The sequence below is a fragment of the Miscanthus floridulus genome, chromosome 6, assembly GCF_019320115.1.
Source record: "Miscanthus floridulus cultivar M001 chromosome 6, ASM1932011v1, whole genome shotgun sequence".
NCBI classification, from domain to species: domain Eukaryota; kingdom Viridiplantae; phylum Streptophyta; class Magnoliopsida; order Poales; family Poaceae; genus Miscanthus; species Miscanthus floridulus.
In genome coordinates, this window is record NC_089585.1 from 63,635,944 (window position 1) to 63,643,612 (window position 7,669).

The 7,669-nt window shown below is 39.2% G+C and overlaps 1 non-coding gene across 1 annotated transcript; it reads right to left on the reverse strand.

Moving 5' to 3' along the window:
• Positions 1-2,680: 2,680 nt before the first annotated feature.
• On the reverse strand, positions 2,681-2,787 carry LOC136462162 (small nucleolar RNA R71). The gene has a single exon (XR_010760680.1). It is a non-coding gene; the product is annotated as a small nucleolar RNA R71 (small nucleolar RNA).
• Positions 2,788-7,669: the final 4,882 nt, after the last annotated feature.

Here is a 7,669-nt window from a genome sequence, read left to right on the forward strand (position 1 = left end):
AACATAAACAAGATGCTTACTTGAATCTAAGTTGATTACCAGAAAAATCTTAGAGGCAAGCTCAGATAGAACTTGGATCAGCTAAGGTACAAGTCATAGAGAGAGCACCAATAGGCCCACACCTCATCCATACTCTTCTCTCACACTCCATCTCACTATTTCTATTTATAAGACTAGATCCTATGGAGGACTAATATTCTCTTCATAGCTAGCTTTAATCCTGACAAGGAGAATATGAATTAGGGTTTCAGGATTGCTCTAGGGAGGGGGGCAGGGGCTAGTATATATAGGCTGGAGCATCAATTCTGGACCCTTGAATCAAACCAAGTCAAAAGAACGGCGTATATGCAATCAAAGAGGCGGTGGAGAAGCGACATTCGAAGGGGAGGATGACATGTGGGTCCCATGGGTCGGCTAGCCTACAGGTAGGGCTGGCCGGCCCCACATGTTAGCCCCTTGAGGTCTGCTTTGGTGGGTTGCCTTTTGGAGTGTCCTAGAGTCTTCCCATGTCGGTTTCGCTACAGATAAACATGATTTGCTTTGACAAATAGGTCCTCCTTGATGATTTTGTGGATAAATCCTCCTACAAATACAGATTCACCAAAACTCATGGCCATGGGACATTGCACGTCTATGACAGCCACATAATGCATGCGCACGCGTACTGTTGATGGTAGTTAACAACCATTATAAACCATCAAAGAAACATGCATAAGGGCATAAATATGATCACCAACAAACATCTAGGGGTTTAAACTCACAAATTCCATGAGTTTTGGTGAATCTATATTTTCTGTAGGGTTTATCTAGAAAACTATCAAGGTGGACCTACATGTCAGAATTAATCACCCTTATCCACTACAAAATGAACACCAGAAGACTCCACACCGAGGTAGAGCCCGAGTGGCTGCTAGGTGGGGCCCACTATCAGCCTTCACATCGCAATGTCATTCTCCATAGCCTCCTAGGTAGCATCTACACCGCCCTTTAAGTCAGTTTGATCCAAGGGATCACGATGGATGCTCCAGCCTATATATCAGCCCCTGCCACCCCCTAGGCATAACTTCGATCAATAACTCATTTGAGAAGATAGAAACCCTAATCATCCTTAGAGCTCCACCATATTCTAGGGCATAGCTAGTTAGGCTAGGTCTAGTCATCTACTTTGATTATATACTTAGTATAGCTAGTTTATCATTATGTTTATGCATAAGTTCATATAGTGCTAACTCTAAGGTACCACTGGGTGAGTGGTCGACATTGTGTAAGCATGGTGCTTATACATTGTTTACCTATGGATGCACCCTATATTCTGGGTCATGTGGTAGATCGCGGATGTGACACTCCCATTGAGTCCTTTGTAGTCCACTCCCCAAATATAGGAGCAAGTAGGCTCCAGTTACGGAGGAAGAACAAGCTCTGTTATTAATCTTCCTTAGTAATATTCCTTATGTGTAGATATAAAGATGACTTTAGCCATGACTACTAGGTATAATTGCACTAATCAATGTATGCTTTGACTTATAATTAAGAATGAACTTAGGACTTATTCCTCTAATATTCTAGTTAACCATGCTAATGCCATAGAAAGGAGTACTCTGAGTGATTTATCATCGATCAATACTTATCATGTACATATTCTATCCTATGACTTACCCCTGTTGTGAGTAGAAATTGGTTGTGGTTTACTTCTCCATCAATAGTATAAGTTATCAATACATGTCCATGCCTAGACCTTCCCTATAGTAAAAATATAAAGAACGATACCTAGAATACTCCTGGGTGAAGTGCTACAATGGTATAATTAACTGTGCGCTTGTAGATCCTTTTTCATACATACATATATATTCTCTCTAGTCACATGAAATAATAAAAAACTGCTTAGTATTGTTCTAGAAGTAATACTAAGTAGTGCCAATAGGCATCTCTGACATCATCACAGGATGACATCCTTGTAAGTAATGTTAAGAGATGTAGGCATACATTAGGTGACTACTAAAACAAGTGACAAGTTAATAAATACTAACAAGCATTTCTGGCATCATTGTCAGGGAAAGTAGCTAGGCAAAGGAAGTATTGATAAACTTATACTTATTGATGTGATCGAGATAACCATTGACCTCTGCTCAAATAGGCTTACCCTTGCTTTGTCTACTTTTGTATCTTATGCAGAGTAATGTATGACCGGTTTTGATCTTCTGACAAACTACGTTGAAGATCTAGAAGCATTAATTAGGAGAACTAGCAAGAAAATTTTAGCTTTAGAGTAGGAAGACAACCAAATAAGGTGAAGCTTAACACTAGAATTTGAAGCCATGGCCAACAAGACTCTCCTTGAATTCTCTGCTCCAACTATAGCCAACATTCGTACTAGACCAACAGTCAATATTGGAGATAATGGATTCAATCTCAAGCCAGCTCTCATCAACTGGTGCAAGCAAGCTAGTTTTGTGGAAAGGCACATGAAGATGCAAGTGCACATCTCCAACACTTCCTAGAGATCTATAACACTTTCACCATCAAAGGACTGACCCAAGACGCCATACTTCTTCACCTCTTCCCATTCTCACTCTTGGAGAAGGTGAAGTAATGGTTTTACGCCAACAAAGATAGAAACACTACATGGGATAACTGCTCCACTACCTTCCTAGCAAAGTTATTTCCCATAGGCAAGACCAATGCCCTATGTGGGAGAATTTCTAGTTTTCAGCAACAACATGATGAATTTGTCCCTAAGGCATGGGAACATTTTCAAGATTACATTACAGAATGTCCTCATCATGGGATGGTGAATTGGCTACTCATGCAGACTTTCTTCCACAGGTTGAAAAATAGTACCTGTGAGCCTATGGATGTTGCTGTGGGAGGTGCTTTCCTATCACTCACAATCCTAGCTGCAACAGCTCTCGTGGAGAAGATGGCCTCCAACCAAGGTTGGAATGAAGAACGTCTTTAGACCCATAAGAGAGGTGGGGGTATGCATCAACTCAAGGAGGTAGACATGCCATCTGCCAAAATGGACCTGCTGAATGAAGAAGCTTGAAGATCAAGCCAATAAGAAGCAAGAAGTCATGCACATTCATGATTCTTGCATGACATGTGAAGAGTGTGGAAACACTAGACATTCAAGGAACAACTGCCCTAAAATTCATGAGGATAGTGAACTTCATCAATAACAACTACTTTTCATCCTCAATAGAATCAAGGAAGGAATCAGCAACAGAGGCCGAACTACCAAGGTAACCCTCAAGGTAACAATTATAATAACTTCAATCAACCACCCTTGAGAGAATTAATTGCTGGCCAATCTAAACATATGGAGGGATTGTCTAGAAAGGTAGCTACCAATGATAAAATTCTAGAGAACAAAAATAATAGAATGGATAGCTTTGCTTCTACCATTAAGAACTAGCATAGCTTTAATAAAATGATTGAATGGCAAATAGCTGAGCTGGTGGTTGCTGTTCCTCCGTCCAACAAAGGTAAGATTCTAGGGCAACTGAAAGATCTAGAAACTGCAAATCTTGTCAATATTCACAATGGAGCTTACTACTACAAATCTTATCAATATTCACAATGGAGCTTACTACTACACGAAGCCATTAATAGGAAGGTGGATAGATTATACCTTGCTAGAAAAGAAGAGTGATCCAGTAAGACCTATCATTCCCATCGCCATTGGACCTCACATTTTCCAAGAAGTTGTCTGTGACTTTGGAGTAAGTGTCAACATCATGCCTAAGGTAATTTATGAGAAAATTTTAGGGGATCCTTTGTTATACACAAATATGCATTTGCAGCTCGTAGGTTAGTCACTCTGCTACCCCAAGGGAGTTCTTGAAGATGCCATCATACTGAGTGGAACAATCATACGTCCCCATAGATTCTGTGGTTCTAGAAATAGGTGGAGATGAAAGGGCACCCATCATCCTAGGCCAACCTTTCCTAAGCACCATGAAGACCATCATCTATGTGGACAGTGCTAAGATCTATTTCACAATCAAGGATAAATAGGAGAAGTTTTCATTCAAGAATCATATTTTGCAATCTCCTAGTCATCCACAAACCCCGTACCTACCCAAAGAGACAACAGTAACCAAGAAGAAGAACAACCAGAGAAGGAGGAAGAACAAGGTCAGGCAGCCATAAGAAGAATCAGTCAACATGATCAACACACTCCAATCAGAGTACTGACTACCTCCTCGCTTCACCATTCCTTGCCAAGAAGGATGATCCAAGTGTACCAACGATCGAGTGTACTATTGGACAAAGAATCTTCAACAAGATCTTTTATGACATTGGGTCGGGTTTCAACATAATGTCCAAGGTAACATATGAATATTTATTTGGTAACGCATCTTTGTTCCCTACATACATGCAATTGCAGATGGCAGGACCAATCAATCTGATTTTCGGAGGGGATAGCTAAAGATATCATGCTAAGAATACATGATCATTATGCCCCTGCTGACTTCATGGTTCTAGGACATGGGAGAAGAAGAAAAATGATACATCCATCATCCTAGGAAGGCCATTCCTCAACACTACAAACGCAATCATCTATGTTGGATCTGGACAAGTCCACTTCCAATTCCCTAGAGAAAAGGTACGCTGTTATTTCAATAGTTATACCACTTATGAGTAGCCCAAGAAGAACCACTCTAGGAGGAGACATCGATCATCCCAATGCCAAAGGGATCAACCCCCAAGGAATGAATGGGAAGAAGATGAAGAACCTATAAAAGGTGAACCCACTCCGCCAAGGTCAAGTCCACAAACCAAGTAGGTGTGGAAAGAAAAGGTGACATCATCCAAGTCACCATCAATAGAGGTGCAACCACTAAGGTCTCCATCTCTAGGACCTGACAGATGCACCCAAGGAATAAATAAGACTGGAGGGAAGTCCTGTCTAGGAGGACTTAAAAATCTGAACCGTCATCGGGAGGTAACATCGGTAGTTATCCATATTTACTTTCTAGTATTGCATGAATTCTTTTCACTTTGTCATATTTATTTTTTCATTTACATTGTGCTAATAAAAGAAAGATAAAAAAGTTTCATAATTGCATTTCATCATTGCATTCTAAAAATCTTAAGCCCCATGTGAATAAATCTATAGTGTAAATACCCATGAGAATATTCACTATGGTGGCATAAAAAATTAAAAATCCCATGCATATGTATTTCCTTTTTTGCATATGACAAATAGAAAATCTAAAAAATGATGAAAATGAATAAGACAGACATCCTGCTAGAACTTTGTCAATTAGAGAATATGTTTAACCCCACAAGAACAACAAATCTACAAATAGCTAACCGCTAACCCCTTATCCTAATCCATGCCATGAGTTTTTGTGTTCTTGTTGGTATTTTGTAGGATGGTCAAGAGCAAGTTTACCCAATTGTCTTCGTCTCACTCCACCTTGAAGTACATATTCCTGAACCAACCCTCGAATGGATGAGAAAGACACCTGCTGGCGAACCCACTCTAAGAAGGATCACTCAACTTCAACATTTGACCACGACAACATCTAGCTTGGGGGAGGAGCATCCCTCATGTATCTAGCTAAGTATTTCTTTCCTTTTGTTATTCTTAAGTTTGCTCTACATTTGCTAAAAATATTAAATAAAAAGATGCATAACAAACTAAAAGCAAAATAAAAGTTGTGTCTAGATTTTTAAGGTGTGATCTTAAAAGTGATCTTAAAAGTGAGAAAACAAAATAAAAGGTGTGTCTAGATTTTTAAGAGCTAAATAAATGGACTCTAAGGATAATCTCTTGCAAATGATGAATAGTTGCTCTGTTGTAATTCCTTTCAAGTACCTAGTTTTTAGCCTTGAATTCTCCTGAGTTTTGGATACGACTATTTTGATATAAGAATTTTCTCTAAGCTTGAAACTCGTAGGTAGCATATGCTTGATCAAAGTCTAGGTAATTGATGGATATGATATGAGAAGGTCTGAGCTGATGTTTATCTTGTTCCAAGTGATACTAAAGTTTTGGAGATTTATCTTTTGAAAAACATAAAAAAATGCTACATGATGAGGTCCTTGTATGACAAAGCTTGAATTCCTACCTAGAACCATATACGATATTTAGATTAGAAAAACTTCCACATGTATGCTTCTTGTTTTGCATTGAGTTTAGTCAAGCTTTGTTGACCCTTATGAGAGGTTTGTCATGCTCTTAGAATCAAGATCACGTACACACCACCCATATATGCACTACTCCTACACTGGGGATAGGCGCAAAAACATGTCATTCCATCTAGATCCACCCAAAAATGTTTTACTCCTACACTAGGAGTGAACACCAAAACTATGCCCTATAGGATATCCACCAAATAAATGCTCCAAGTTCTTGTTGCTATCTGTCAAAAGTTTTGTTGTAGAAAAGAGACATGGGGCTATGCAAAAGTTATTGATAAAAAAGAGAAGAAAGAAAAAAAGAGAATTGAGAAAACAAAAATGGACAAGTGTCCGAGATAATGAAAACAATGGATACTCAGATGCCCGCCTAAAAAGAAAAAAAGATAGATGAATAAGATAGCCCCTGTTTTCTTGCAAAGTATTTTCTGAGTTCCAAAAGAGAGATATGTTTTCAAGGAGCATAGTAGAATTAGGTTAGCCACCATATATATCCATCATATACATCCACACACATGCACATCTTAACTTGATTGTATGACTCAACTCTCTTTGGATCTGAGGTTTGACATTACAATATATGCATTGCATGTATGCTCTTTCATGCTTTTTCCACTCCTATGAGCTCCATATAAGGCTTAGTTGTTGGAAGAGAAAGGCATAACATTAGTATTGCCTTGGTGAGGATCCACAAATACCACATATATTGAGAGATTTGAGAGTGTCATACAATGGAAGCTCTGAGTTTTATTTTGAAAACCCATAAAAACTCTAGAATAATGGTTGAGCATAGAACTTGAGACATAGTGCTTGATTGATTGTTCTATCTTTCAATTGCTCAAGACCTAAGTGAAGGCTAAGAAGCCCTATGGTTTAAGGTACTATGGGTAAGTTTGAAAGTCAGATTGGTTCATTCTAATCCAGAGGAGAATTCTTGTTTGAACGTGTACTTTTGAGGAGTTAGTACAATGTTTTCAAAAATCCTAAACTCTTGATCTATTTTGCTGAGTTTAGCTTTGCTAAGGGACATGCAAAGGTTAAGCTTGGGGGAATTTGTTGATGGTAGTTAACAACCATTATAAACTATTAAAGAAACATGCGTAAGTGCATAAATATGATCACCAACAAAGGTCTAGGGGTTTAAACTAATAAATTCCATGAGTTTTGGTGAATCTATAGTTTTCTATAGGGTTTATCCTAGAAAACTATCAAGGTGGACCTACATGTCGGAATTAATCACACTTATCCACCATGAAATGGACACCTAGAAGACTCAAGAGGACTCCACACCGAGGTGCAACATGAGTGGCTGCCAGGTGGGGCCCTGTAGGCCGGTCGGCCCCTAGGGCCCACTATCAGCCTCCATGTCGCAATGTCAGTTCTCCACAGCCTCCAAGGTTGCATCTAGGCTGTCCTTTAAGTTAGTTTGATCCAAGGGCTCATGATGTATACTCTGGCCTATATATATCTACCCCTGCCACCCCCTAGGCATAACTCCGATCAATAAGTCATTTGAGAAGAT